The sequence below is a fragment of the Scyliorhinus torazame genome, chromosome 5 (assembly GCF_047496885.1).
Source record: "Scyliorhinus torazame isolate Kashiwa2021f chromosome 5, sScyTor2.1, whole genome shotgun sequence".
Lineage (NCBI taxonomy): Eukaryota > Metazoa > Chordata > Chondrichthyes > Carcharhiniformes > Scyliorhinidae > Scyliorhinus > Scyliorhinus torazame.
This window is the reverse complement of record NC_092711.1, coordinates 8,232,716-8,248,597: the sequence shown is the minus strand read 5'-3', so window position 1 is coordinate 8,248,597 and position 15,882 is coordinate 8,232,716. Positions and strand designations below refer to the sequence as shown.

Here is a 15,882-nt window from a genome sequence, read left to right as displayed (position 1 = left end):
CGGGAGTGAGTTACCGGCTGGAATCTAATCAAGGGGTTCGGGGTAGTTTATATATAGAATCACATATACCCGGGGGTGCGTTACAGACTGGAATCTAATCGAGGGGTTCGGAGTGGTTTATATATAGAATAACAGATACCCGGGAGTGAGGTACAGACTAGAATCTAATCGAGGGGTTCGGGGTAGTTTATATATAGAATAACATATACCCGGGGGTGAGTTACAGACTGGAATCTAATCGAGGGGTTCCGGGTGGTTTATATATAGAATAACAGATACCCGGGAGTGAGTTGCAGACTGGAATCTAATCGAGGGGTTCGGGGTAGTTTATATATAGAATAACAGATACCCGGGAGTGAGTTACAGACTGGACTCTAATCGAGGGGTTCGGGGTGGTTTATATATAGAATAATAGATACCCGGGAGTGAGGTACAGACTAGAATCTAATCGAGGGGTTCGGGGTGGTTTATATATAGAATAACAGATACCCGGGAGTGAGGTACAGACTAGAATCTAATCGAGGGGTTCGGGGTAGTTTATATATAGAATAACAGATACCCGGGGGTGAGTTACAGACTGGAATCTAATCGAGGGGTTCGGGGTGCTTTATATATAGAATAACAGACACCCGGAAGTGAGTTGCAGACTGGAATCTAATCGAGGGGTTTAGGGTGGTTTATATATAGAATAACAGATACCCGGGAGTGAGTTACAGACTGGAATCTAATCGAGTGGTTCAGGGTGGTTTATAGATAGAATAACAGATACCCCGGAGTGAGTTACAGACTAGAATCGAATCGAGGGGTTCGGAGTGGTTTATATATAGAATAACAGATACCCGGGTGTGAGGTACAGACTAGAATCTAATCGAGGGGTTCAGGGTGGTTTATATATAGAATAACAGATACCCGGGGGAGGGGTACAGACTGGAATCTAATCGAGGGGTTCAGGGTGGTTTATATATAGAATAACAGATACCCGGGAGTGAGTTACAGACTGGAATCTAATCGAGGGGTTCGGGGGGTTTATATAAAGAATAACAGATATCCGGGAGTGTGTTACAGACTGGAATCTAAACGAGGGGTTCGGGGTGGTTTATAGAAAGAATAACAGATACCCGGGAGTGAGTTACAGACTGAAATCTAATTGAGACGTTCGGGGTGGTTTATATATAGAATAACAGACACCCGGGTGTGAGGTACAGACAAGAATCTAATCGAGGGGTTCGGGGGGTTTATATATAAAATAACAGATATCCGGGAGTGTGTTCAGACTGGAATCTAAACGAGGGGTTCGGGGTGGTTTATTGAAAGAATAACAGATACCCGGGAGTGTGTTACCGACTTAAATCTAATTGAGAGGTTCGGGGTGGTTTATATATAGAATAACAGACACCCGGGTGTGAGGTAGAGACTAGAATCTAATCGAGGGGTTCGGGGTAGTTTATATATAGAATAACATATACCCGGGGGTGAGTTACAGACTGGAATCTAATCGTGGGGTTCGGGGTGGTTTATATATAAAATAACAGATACCCGGGGGTGAGTTACAGACTGGAATCTAATCGAGGGGTTCACGGTGGTTTATATATAGAATAACAGATACCCGGGAGTGAGTTACAGACAGGAATCTAATCGAGGGGTTCGGGGTGGTTTATATATAGAATAACAGATACCCGGGAGTGAGTTACAGACTGGAATCTAATCGAGGGGTTCGGGGTGTTTTATATAGAGAATAACAGATACCCGGGAGTGAGTTGCAGACTGGAATCTAATCGAGGGGTTCGTGGTGGTTTATATATAGAATAACAGATACCCGGGAGTGAGTTACACACTGGAATCTAGTCGAGGGGTTCGGGGTGGTTTATATATAGAATAACAGATGCCCGGGAGTGAGTTACAGACTGGAATCTAATCGAGCGGTTCAGGGTGGTTTATGTATAGAATAACAGATGCCCGGGAGTGAGTTACAGACTGGAATCTAATCGAGCGGTTCAGGGTGGTTTATATATAGAATAACAGATACCCGGGAGTGAGTTGCAGACTGGAATCTAATCGAGGGGTTCGGGGTGGTTTATATACAGAATAACAGATACCCGCGAGTGAGTTACAGACTGGAATCTAATCGAGCGGTTCAGGGTGGTTTATATATAGAATAACAGATACCCGGGAGTGAGTTGCAGACTGGAATCTAATCGAGGGGTTCGGGGTGGTTTATATATAGAATAACAGATACCCGGGAGTGAGTTACAGACTGGAATCTAATCGAGGGGTTCGGGGTGGTTTATATATAGAATAACAGATACCCGCGAGTGAGTTACAGACTGGACTCTAATCGAGGGGTTCGGGGTGGTTTATATATAGAATAACAGATACCCGGGAGTGAGGTACAGACTAGAATCTAATCGAGGGGTTCGGGGTAGTTTATATATAGAATAACATATACCCGGGGGTGAGTTACAGACTGGAATCTAATCAAGGGGTTCGGGGTGGTTTATATATAGAATAACTGATACCCGGGAGTGAGTTGCAGACTGGAATCTAATCGAGGGGTTCGGGGTAGTTTATACATAGAATAACAGATACCCGGGAGTGAGTTACAGACTGGACTCTAATCGAGGGGTTTGGGGTGGTTTATATATAGAATAACAGATACCCGGGAGTGAGGTACAGACTAGAATCTAATCGAGGGGTTAGGGGTAGTTTATATATAGAATAACATATACCCGGGGGTGAGTTACAGACTGGAATCTAATCGAGGGGTTCGGGGTTGTTTATATATAGAATAACAGATACCCGGGGGTGAGTTACAGACTGGAATCTAATCGAGGGGTTCGGGGTGGTTTATATATAGAATAACAGATACCCGGGTGTAAGTTGCAGACTGTAATCTAATTGAGGGGTTCGGGGTGGTTTATATATATAGAATAACAGATATCCGGGAGTGAGTTACAGACTGGAATCTAATCGAGGGGTTCGGGGTGGTTTATATATAGAATAACAGATACCCGGGAGTGAGTTACAGACTGGAATCTAATCGAGTGGTTCAGGGTGGTTTATATATAGAATAACAGATACCCGGGAGTGAGTTGCAGACTGGAATCTAATCGAGGGGTTTAGGGTGGTTTATATATAGAATAACAGATACCCTTGAGTGACGTACAGACTAGAATCTAATCAAGGGGTTCGGGGTAGTTTATATATAGAATAACATATACCCGGGGGTGAGTTACAGACTGGAATCTAATCGAGGGGTTTGGGGTGGTTTATATATAGAATAACAGATACCCGGGAGTGAGGTACAGACTAGAATCTAATCGAGGGGTTCGGGGTAGTTTATATATAGAATAACATATACCTGGGGGTGAGTTACAGACTGGAATCTAATCGAGGGGTTCGGGGTGGTTTATATATAGAATAACAGATACCCGGGAGTGAGTTACAGACTGGAATCTAATCGAGGGGTTTGGGGTGGTTTATATATAGAATAACAGATACCCGGGAGTGAGGTACAGACTAGAATCTAATCGAGGGGTTCGGGGTAGTTTATATATAGAATAACATATACCTGGGGGTGAGTTACAGACTGGAATCTAATCGAGGGGTTCGGGGTGGTTTATATATAGAATAACAGATACCCGGGAGTGAGTTACAGACTGGAATCTAATCGAGGGGTTCGGGGTGACTTATATATAGAATAACAGATACCCGGGAGTGGGTTACAGACTGAAATCTAATCGAGGGGTTCGGGGTAGTTATATATAGAATAACAGATACCCGGGAGTGAGTTACAGACTGGACTCTAATCGAGGGGTTTGAGGTGGTTTATATATAGAATAACAGATACCCGGGAGTGGGTTACCGACTGGAATCTAATCGAGGGGTTCGTGGTGGTTTATATATAGAATAACAGATACCCGGGAGTGAGGTACAGACTGGAATCTAATCGAGGGGTTCGGGGTGGTTTATATATAGAATAACAGATACCCGGGAGTGAGTTGCAGACTGGAATCTAATCGAGGGGTTCGGGGTAGTTTATATATAGAATAACAGATACCCGGGAGTGAGTTACAGACTGGACTCTAATCGAGGGGTTTGAGGTGGTTTATATATAGAATAACAGATACCCGGGAGTGAGGTACAGACTGGAATCTAATCGAGGGGTTCGGGGTGGTTTATATATTGAATAACAGATACACGGAAGTGAGTTACAGACTGGAATCTAATCGAGTGGTTCAGGGTGGTTTATATATAGAACAACAGATACCCGGGAGTGAGGTACGGACTAGAATCTAATCAAGGGGTTCGCGGTAGTTTATATATAGAATAACATATACCCGGGGGTGAGTTACAGACTGGAATCTAATTGAGGGGTTCGGGGTGCTTTATATATAGAATAACAGATACCCGGGAGTGAGGGACAGACTAGAATCTAATCGAGGGGTTCGGGGTAGTTTATATATAGAATAACATATACCCGGGGGTGAGTTACAGACTGGAATCTAATCGAGGGGTTCGGGGTGCTTTATATATAGAATAACAGATACCCGGGGGTGAGTTACAGACTGGAATCTAATCGAGGGGTTCGGGGTGGTTTATATATAGAATAACAGATACCCGGGAGTGAGTTGCAGACTGGAATATAATCGAGAGGTTCGGGTTGGTTTATATATAGAATAACAGATATCCGGGACTGAGTTACAGACTGGAATCTAATCGAGGGGCTCGGGGTGGTTTATATATAGAATAACAGATACCCGGGAGTGAGTTACAGACTGGAATCGAATCGAGGGGTTCGGAGTGGTTTATATATAGAATAACAGATACCCGGGAGTGAGTTGCAGACTGGAATATAATCGAGAGGTTCGGGTTGGTTTATATATAGAATAACAGATATCCGGGACTGAGTTACAGACTGGAATCTAATCGAGGGGCTCGGGGTGGTTTATATATAGAATAACAGATACCCGGGAGTGAGTTACAGACTGGAATCTAATCGAGAGGTTCGGGATGGTTTTTATATAGAATAACAAATACCCGCGAGTGAGTGACAGACTGGACTCTAATCGAGGGGTTCGGGGTGGTTTATATATAGAATAACAGATACCCGGGAGTGAGGTACAGACTAGAATCTAATCGAGGGGTTCGGGGTAGTTTATATATAGAATAACGTATACCCGGGGGTGAGTTACAGACTGGAATCTAATCGAGGGGTTCGGCGTGCTTTATATATAAAATAACAGATACCCGGGGGTGAGTTACAGACTGGAATCTAATCGAGGGGTTCAGGGTGGTTTATATAAAGAATAACAGATACCCGGGAGTGAGTTACAGACTGGAATCTAATCGCGGGGTTCGGGGTGGTTTATATACAGAATAACAGATACCCGGGAGTGAGTTACAGACTGGAATCTAATCGAGTGGTTCAGGGTGGTTTATATATAGAATAACAGATACCCGGGAGTGAGTTGCAGACTGGAATCTAATCGAGGGGTTTAGTGTAGTTTATATATAGAATAACAGATACCCGGGAGTGAGTTACAGACTGGAATCTAATCGAGTGGTTCAGGGTGGTTTATATATAGAATAACAGATACCCGGGAGTGAGTTACAGACTGGAATCGAATCGAGGGGTTCGGAGTGGTTTATATATAGAATAACAGATACCCGGGTGTGAGGTACAGACTAGAATCTAATCGAGGGGTTCAGGATGGTTTATATATAGAATAACAGATACCCGGGGGTGGGGTACAGACTGGAATCTAATCGAGGGGTTCAGGGTGGGTTATATATAGAATAACAGATACCCGGGAGTGAGTTACAGACTGGAATCTAATCGAGGGCTTCGGGGGTTTGATATATAGAATAACAGATATCCGGGAGTGTGTTACAGACTGGAATCTAAACGAGGGGTTCGGGGAGGTTTATAGAAAGAATAACAGATACCCGGGAGTGAGTTACAGACTGAAATCTAATTGAGAGGTTCGGGGTGGTGTATATATAGAATAACAGACACCCGGGTGTGAGGTACAGACAAGAATCTAATCAAGGGGTTCGGGGTAGTTTATGTATAGAATAACAGATACCCGGGAGTGAGTTACCGACTGGAATCTAATCAAGGGGTTCGGGGTGGTTTATATATCGAATATCAGATACCCGGGAGTGAGTTGCAGACTGGAATCTAATCGAGGGGTTCGGGATGGTTTATATATAGAACAACAGATACCCGGGGGTGAGTTACAGACTGGAATCTAATCGAGGGGTTCGGGGTAGTTTATATATAGAATAACAGATACCCGGGAGTGAGTTACAGACTGGACTCTAATCGAGGGGTTCGGGGTGGTTTATATATAGAATAACAGATACCCGGGAGTGAGGTACAGACTAGAATCTAATCGAGGGGTTCGGGGTAGTTCATATATAGAATAACAAATACCCGGGGGTGAGTTACAGACTGGAATCTAATCGAGGGGTTCGTGGGGGTTTATAAATAGAGTAACAGATACCCGGGAGTGAGTTACAGACTGGAATCTAATCGGGGGGTTGAGGGTGATTATATATCGAATAACAGATTCCCGGGAGTGAGTTACAGACTGGAATCTAATAGAGTGGTTCAGGGTGGTTTATATATAGAATAACAGATACCCGTGAGTGAGGTACAGACTAGAATCTAATCAAGTGGTTCGGGGTAGTTTATATATAGAATAACACATACCCGGGGGTGAGTTACAGACTGGAATCTAATCGAGGGGTTCAGGGTGGTTTATATATAGAATAACAGATACCCGGGGGTGAGTTACAGACTGGAATCTAATCGAGAGGTTCGGGGTTGTTTATATATAGAATAACAGATACCCGGGGGTGAGTTACAGACTGGAATCTAATCGAGTGGTTCGGGGTGGTTTATATATAGAATAACAGATATCCGGGAGTGAGTTACAGACTGGAATCTAATCGAGGGGCTCGGAGTGGTTTATATATTGAATAACTGATACCCGGGAGTGAGTTACAGACTGGAATCGAATCGAGGGGTTCGGAGTGGTTTATATATCGAATAACAGATACCCGGGAGTGAGTTACAGACTGGAATCTAATCGAGGGGTTCGGGGTGGTTTATATATAGAATAACAGATGCCCGGGAGTGAGTTACAGACTGGAATCTAATCGAGGGGTTCGGAGTGGTTTACATATAGAATAACAGATACCCGGGGGTGAGTTACAGACTAGAATCTAATTGAGGGGTTCAGGGTGGTTTATATATAGAATAACAGATACCCGGGAGTGAGTTGCAGACTGGAATCTAATCGTGGGGTTCGGGGTGGTTTATATATAGAATAACAGATGCCCGGGAGTGAGTTACAGACTAGAATCTAATCGAGGGGTTCGGGGTGGTTTATATATAGAATAACAGATACCCGGGTGTGACTTACAGACGGGAATCTAATCGAGGGGTTCAGGGTGGTTTATATATAGAATAACAGATACCCGGGAGTGAGTTGCAGACTGGAATCTAATCGAGGGGTTCGGGGTGGTTTATATATAGAATAACAGATACCCGGGAGTGAGTTACAGACTGGAATCTAATCGAGGAGTTCAGGGTGGTTTATATATAGAATAACAGATACCCGGGAGTGAGTTACAGACTGGAATCTAATCGAGGGGTTCGGGGTGGTTTATATATAGAATAACAGATACCCGGGAGTGAGTTACAGACTGGGATCTAATCGAGGGGCTCGGGGTGGTTTATATATTGAATAACAGATACCCGGGAGTGAGTTACAGACTGGAATCGAATCGAGGGGTTAGGAGTGGTTTATATATAGAATAACATATACCCGGGGGTGAGTTACAGACTGGAATCTAATCGAGGGGTTCGGGGTGCTTTATATATAAAATAACAGATACCCGGGGGTGAGTTACATACTGGAATCTAATCGAGTGGTTCAGGGTGGTTTATATATAGAATAACAGATACCCGGGAGTGAGTTGCAGACTGGAATCTAATCGAGGGGTTTAGGGTGGTTTATATATTAAATAACAGATACCCGGTGGTGAGTTACAGACTGGAATCGAATCGAGGGGCTCGGGGTGTTTTATATAGAGAATAACAGATACCCGGGCGTGAGTTGCAGACTGGAATCTAATCGAGGGGTTCGGGGTGGTTTATATATAGAATAACAGATACCCGGGAGTGAGTTACAGACTGGAATCTAATCGAGAGGTTCGGGATGGTTCATATATAGAATAACAGATACCCGGGAGTGAGTTACAGACTGGAATCTAATCGAGGGGTTCGGGGTGGTTTATATATAGAATAACAGATACCCGGGAGTGAGTTACAGACTGGAATCTAATCGAGGGGCTCGGGGTGGTTTATATATTGAATAACAGATACCCGGGAGTGAGTTACAGACTGGAATCGAATCGAGGGGTTCGGAGTGGTTTATATATAGAATAACAGATACCCGGGAGTGAGTTACAGATTGGAATCTAATCGAGGAGTTCGGGATGGTTTATATATAGAATAACAAATACCCGGGAGTGAGTTACAGACTGGAATCTAATCGAGGGGTTCGGGGTGGTTTATATATAGAATAACATATACCCGGGGGTGAATTACAGACTGGAATCTAATCGAGAGGTTCGGGGTTGTTTATATATAGAATAACAGATACCCGGGAGTGAGTTACAGACTGGAATGTAATCGAGAGGTTCGGGGTTGTTTATATATAGAATAACAGATACCCGGGAGTGGGTTACAGACCGGAATCTAATTGAGGGGTTCGGGGAGGTTTATATATAGAATAACAGATACCCGGGAGTGAGTTACAGACTGGAATCTAATCGAGAGGTTCGGGGTTGTTTATATATAGAATAACAGATACCCGGGAGTGAGTTACAGACTGGAATGTAATCGAGAGGTTCGGGATGGTTCATATATAGAATAACAGATACCCGGGAGTGAGTTACAGACTGGACTCTAATCGAGTGGTTCGGGGTGGTTTATATATAGAATAACAGATACCCGGGAGAGAGTTATAGACTGGAATCTAATCGAGTGGTTCGGGGTGGTTTATATATAGAATAACAGATATCCGGGAGTGAGTTACAGACTGGAATCTAATCGAGGGGCTCGGGGTGGTTTATATATTGAATAACAGATACCCGGGAGTGAGTTACAGACTGGAATCGAATCGAGGGGTTCGGAGTGGTTTATATATAGAATAACAGATACCCGGGAGTGAGTTACAGACTGGAATCTAATCGAGGGGTTCGGGGTGGTTTATATATAGAATGACAGATGCCCGGGAGTGAGTTACACACTGGAATCAAATCGAGGGGTTCGGAGTGGTTTATATATAGAATAACAGATACCCGGGGGTGAGGTACAGACTAGAATCTAATCGAGGGGTTCAGGGGTGGTTTATATATAGAATAACAGATACCCGGGAGTGAGTTGCAGACTGGAATCTAATCGAGGGGTTCGGGGTGGTTTATATATAGAATAACAGATGCCCGGGAGTGAGTTACAGACTAGAATCTAATCGAGGGGTTCGGGGTGGTTTATATATAGAATAACAGATACCCGGGTGTGAGTTACAGACTGGAATCTAATCGAGGGGTTCAGGGTGGTTTATATATAGAATAACAGATACCCGGGGGTGAGTTACAGACTGTAATCTAATCGAGGGGTTTGGAGTGGTTTATATATAGAATAACAGATACCCGGGAGTGAGTTACAGACTGGAATCTAATCGAGGGGTTCGGGGTGGTTTATATATAGAATAACAGATACCCGGGAGTGAGTTACAGACTGGAATCTAATCGAGGGGTTCGGGGTGGTTTATATATAGAATAACAGATACCCGGGAGTGAGTTACAGACTGGAATCTAATCGAGGGGTTCAGGGTGGTTTATATATAGAATAACAGATACCCGGGAGTGAGTTACAGACTGGAATCTAATCGAGGGGTTCGGGGTGGTTTATATATAGAATAACAGATACCCGGGAGTGAGTTACAGACTGGAATCTAATCGAGGGGTTCGGGGTGGTTTATATATAGAATAACAGATACCCGGGAGTGAGTTACAGACTGGAATCTAATCGAGGGGCTCGGGGTGGTTTATATATTGAATAACAGATACCCGGGAGTGAGTTACAGACTGGAATCGAATCGAGGGGTTCGGAGTGGTTTATATATAGAATAACAGATACCCGGGAGTGAGTTACAGATTGGAATCTAATCGAGGGGTTCGGGATGGTTTATATATAGAATAACAAATACCCGGGAGTGAGTTACAGACTGGACTCTAATCGAGGGGTTCGGGGTGGTTTATATATAGAATAACATATACCCGGGGGTGAATTACAGACTGGAATCTAATCGAGAGGTTCGTGGTTGTTTATATATAGAATAACAGATACCCGGGAGTGAGTTACAGACTGGAATGTAATCGAGAGGTTCGGGATGGTTCATATATAGAATAACAGATACCCGGGAGTGAGTTACAGACTGGACTCTAATCGAGTGGTTCGGGGTGGTTTATATATAGAATAACAGATACCCGGGAGAGAGTTATAGACTGGAATCTAATCGAGTGGTTCGGGGTGGTTTATATATAGAATAACAGATATCCGGGAGTGAGTTACAGACTGGAATCTAATCGAGGGGCTCGGGGTGGTTTATATATTGAATAACAGATACCCGGGAGTGAGTTACAGACTGGAATCGAATCGAGGGGTTCGGAGTGGTTTATATATAGAATAACAGATACCCGGGAGTGAGTTACAGACTGGAATCTAATCGAGGGGTTCGGGGTGGTTTATATATAGAATAACAGATGCCCGGGAGTGAGTTACAGACTAGAATCTAATCGAGGGGTTCGGGGTGGTTTATATATAGAATAACAGATACCCGGGTGTGAGTTACAGACTGGAATCTAATCGAGGGGTTCAGGGTGGTTTATATATAGAATAACAGATACCCGGGGGTGAGTTACAGACTGGAATCTAATAGAGGGGTTTGGAGTGGTTTATATATAGAATAACAGATACCCGGGAGTGAGTTACAGACTGGAATCTAATCGAGGGGTTCGGGGTGGTTTATATATAGAATAACAGATACCCGGGAGTGAGTTACAGACTGGAATCTAATCGAGGGGTTCGGGGTGGTTTATATATAGAATAACAGATACCCGGGAGTGAGTTACAGACTGGAATCTAATCGAGGGGTTCGGGGTGGTTTATATATAGAATAACAGATACCCGGGAGTGAGTTGCAGACTGGAATCTAATCGAGGGGTTCGAGGTGGTTTATATATAGAATAACAGATACCCGGGAGTGAGTTACAGACTGGAATCTAATCGAGGGGTTCGGGGTGGTTTATATATAGAATAACAGATACCCGGGAGTGAGTTACAGACTGGAATCTAATCGAGGGGTTCGGGGTGGTTTATATATAGAATAACAGAAACCCGGGAGTGAGTTACAGACTGGAATCTAATCGAGGGGTTCGGGGTGGTTTATATATAGAATAACAGATACCCGGGAGTGAGTTACAGACTGGAATCTAATCGAGGGGTTCGGGGTGGTTTATATATAGAATAACAGATACCCGGGAGTGAGTTACAGACTGGAATCTAATCGGGGGGTTCGGGATGGTTTATATATAGAATAACAGATACCCGGGAGTGAGTTACAGACTGGAATCTAATCGAGGGGTTCGGGGTGGTTTATATATAGAATAACAGAAACCCGGGAGTGAGTTACACACTGGAATCTAATCTAGAGGTTCGGGATGGTTCATATATAGAATAACAGATACCCGGGAGTGAGTTACAGACTGGAATCTAATCGAGGGGTTCGGGATGGTTTATATATAGAATAACAGATACCCGGGAGTGAGTTACAGACTGGAATCTAATCGAGGGGTTCAGGGTGGTTTATATATAGAATAACAGATACCCTGGAGTGAGTTACAGACTGGAATCTAATCGAGGGGTTCGGGATGGTTTATATATAGAATAACAGATACCCGGGAGTGAGTTACAGACTGGAATCTAATCGAGGGGTTCAGGGTGGTTTATATATAGAATAACAGATACCAGGGAGTGAGTTACAGACTGGAATCTAATCGAGGGGTTTGGGATGGTTTATATATAGAATAACAGATACCCGGGAGTGAGTTACAGACTGGAATCTAATCGAGGGGTTCGTGGTGGTTTATATATAGAATAACAGATACCCGGGAGTGAGTTACAGACTGGAATCTAATCGAGGGGTTCGGGGTGGTTGATATATAGAATAACAGATACCTGGGAGTGAGTTGCAGACTGGAATCTAATCGAGGGGTTCGGGGTGGTTGATATATAGAATAACAGATACCCGGGAGTGAGTTACAGACTGGAATCTAATCGAGGGGTTCGGGGTGGTTGATATATAGAATAACAGATACCCGGGAGTGAGTTACAGACTGGAATCTAATCGAGGTGTTCGGGGTGGTTTATATATTGAATAACAGATACCCGGGAGTGAGTTGCAGACTGGAATCTAATCGAGGGGTTCGGGGTGGTTGATATATAGAATAACAGATACCCGGGAGTGAGTTACAGTCTGGAATCTAATCGAGGGGTTCGGGGTGGTTTATATATAGAATAACAGATACCCGGGAGTGAGTTACAGACTGGAATCTAATCGAGGGGTTCGTGGTGGTTTATATATAGAATAACAGATACCTGGGAGTGATTTACAGACTGGAATCTAATCGAGGGGTTCGGGGTGGTTTATATATAGAATAACAGATACCCGGGAGTGAGTTACCGACTGGAATCTAATCGAGGGGTTCGGGGTGGTTTATATATAGAATAACAGATATCCGGGAGTGAGTTACAGACTGGAATCTAATCGAGTGGTTCAGGGTGGTTTATATATAGAATAACAGATACCCGGGAGTGAGTTACAGACTGGAATCTAATCGAGTGGTTCAGGGTCGTTTATATATAGAATAACAGATACCCGGGAGTGAGTTACACACTGGAATCTAATCGAGAGGTTCGGGATGGTTCATATATAGAATAACAGATACCCGGGAGTGAGTTACAGGCTGGAATCTAATCGAGGGGTTCGGTGTGGTTTATATATAGAATAACAGATACCCGGGAGTGAGTTACAGACTGGAATCTAATCGAGGGGTTCGTGGTGGTTTATATATAGAATAACAGATACCCGGGAGTGAGTTACAGACTGGAATCTAATCGAGGGGTTCGGGGTGGTTGATATATAGAATAACAGATACCTGGGAGTGAGTTGCAGACTGGAATCTAATCGAGGGGTTCGGGGTGGTTTATATATAGAGTAACAGATACCCGGGAGTGAGTTACAGACTGGAATCTAATCGAAGGGTTCAGCGTGGTTTATATATAGAATAACAGATACCCGGGAGTGAGTTACAGACTGGAATCTAATCGAGGGGTTCGGGGTGGTTGATATATAGAATAACAGATACCCGGGAGTGAGTTACAGATTGGAATCTAATCGAGGTGTTCGGGGTGGTTTATATATAGACTAACAGATACCCGGGAGTGAGTTGCAGACTGGATTCTAATCGAGGGGTCCGGGGTGGTTGATATATAGAATAACAGATACCCGGGAGTGAGTTACAAACTGGAATCTAATCGAGGGGTTCGGGATTTTTTATATATAGAATAACAGATACCCGGGAGTGAGTTACAGACTCGAATCTAATCGAGGGGTTCGTCGTGGTTTATATATAGAATAACCGATACCCGGGAGTGATTTACAGACTGGAATCTAATCGAGGGGTTCGGAGTGGTTGATATATAGAATAACAGATACCTGGGAGTGAGTATCAGACTGGAATCTAATCGAGGGGTTCGGGGTGGTTTATACATAGAATAACAGATACCCGGGAGTGAGTTACAGACTGGAATCTAATCGAGGTGTTCGGGGTGGTTTATATATAGAGTAACAGATACCTGGGAGTGAGTTGCAGACTGGAATCTAATCGAGGGTTTCGGTGTGGTTTATATATAGAATAACAGATACCCGGGAGTGAGTTACAGACTGGAATCTAATCGAGGGGTTCGGGGTGGTTTATATATAGAGTAACAGATACCTGGGAGTGAGTTGCAGACTGGAATCTAATCGAGAGGTTCAGGGTGGTTTATATATAGAGTAACAGATACCCGGGAGTGAGTTACAGACTGGAATCTAATCGAGGGGTTCGGGGAGGTTTATATATAGAATAACAGATCCCCGGGAGTGAGTTACAGACTGGAATCTAATCGAGGTGTTCGGGGTGGTTTACATGTAGAATAACAGATACCCGGGAGTGAGTTACAGACTGGAATCGAATCGAGGGGTTCGGGGTTGTTTATATATAGAATAACAGATACCCCGGAGTGAGTTACAGACTGGAATCTAATCGAGGGGTTCAGCGTGGTTTATATACAGAATAACAGACACCCGGGAGTGAGTTACAGACTGGAATCTAATCGAGGTGTTCAGGGTGGTTTATATATAGAATAACAGATACCCGGGAGTGAGTTACAGACTGGAATCTAATCGAGGGGTTCGGGGTGGTTTATATATCGAATAACAGATACCCGGGAGTGAGTTACAGACTGGAATCTAATCGAGGGGTTCGGGGTGGATTATATATAGAATAACAGATACCCGGGAGTGAGTTACAGACTGGAATCTATTCGAGGGCTTCGGGGTGGTTTATATATATAGAATAACAGATACCCGGGAGCGAGTTACAGACTGGAATCTATTCGAGGGGTTTGGGGTGGTTTATATATAGAATAACAGATACCCGGGTGTGAGTTACAGACTGGAATCTAATCGAGGGGTTCGGGGTGGTTGATATATAGAATAACAGATACCCGGGAGTGAGTTACAGACTGGAATCTAATAGAGGTGTTCGGGGTGGTTTATATATAGAATAACAGATACCCGGGAGTGAGTTACAGACTGGAATCTAATCGAGGTGTTGAGGGTGGTTTATATATAGAATAACAGATACCCGGGAGTTAGTTACAGACTGGAATCTAATCGAGGGGTTCAGGGTGGTTTATATATAGAATAACAGATACCCGGGAGTGAGTTACAGACTGGAATCTAATCGAGGGGTTCGGGGTGGTTTATATATAGAATAACAGATACCCGGGAGTGAGTTACAGACTGGAATCTAATCGAGGGGTTCGGGGAGGTTTATATATAGAGTAACAGATCCCCGGGAGTGACTTACAGACTGGAATCTAATTGAGGGGTTCGGGGTGGTTTATATATAGAGTAACAGATACCCGGGAGTGAGTTACAGACTGGAATCTAATCGAGGGGTTCAGGCTGGTTTATATATAGAATAACAGATACCCGGGAGTGAGTTACAGACTGGAATCTAATCGAGGGGTTCGGGGTGGTTTATATATAGAATAACAGATACCCGGGAGTGAGTTACAGACTGGAATCTAATCGAGGGGTTCGGGGTGGTTTATATATAGAATAACAGATACCCGGGAGTGAGTTACAGACTGGAATCTAATCGAGGGGTTCAGGGTGGTTTATATATAGAATAACAGATACCCGGGAGTGAGTTACAGACTGGAATCTAATCGAGGGGTTCAGGCTGGTTTATATATAGAATAACAGATACCCGGGAGTGAGTTACAGACTGGAATCTAATCGAGGGGTTCAGGGTGGTTTATATATAGAATAACAGATACCCGGGAGTGAGTTACAGACTGGAATCTAATCGAGGGGTTCGGGGTGGTTTATATACAGAATAACAGATACCCGGGAGTGAGTTGCAGACTGGAATCTAACCGAGGGGTTCGGGGTGGTTTATATATAGAATAAC

General features: G+C 43.7%; 1 protein-coding gene across 1 annotated transcript in view; it reads left to right on the top strand.

Annotated features, from left to right (window-relative positions):
• Positions 1-15,882, top strand: part of pnkp (polynucleotide kinase 3'-phosphatase) — a 120,905-nt gene that overhangs the window by 30,586 nt on the left and 74,437 nt on the right. The window lies entirely within an intron of this gene.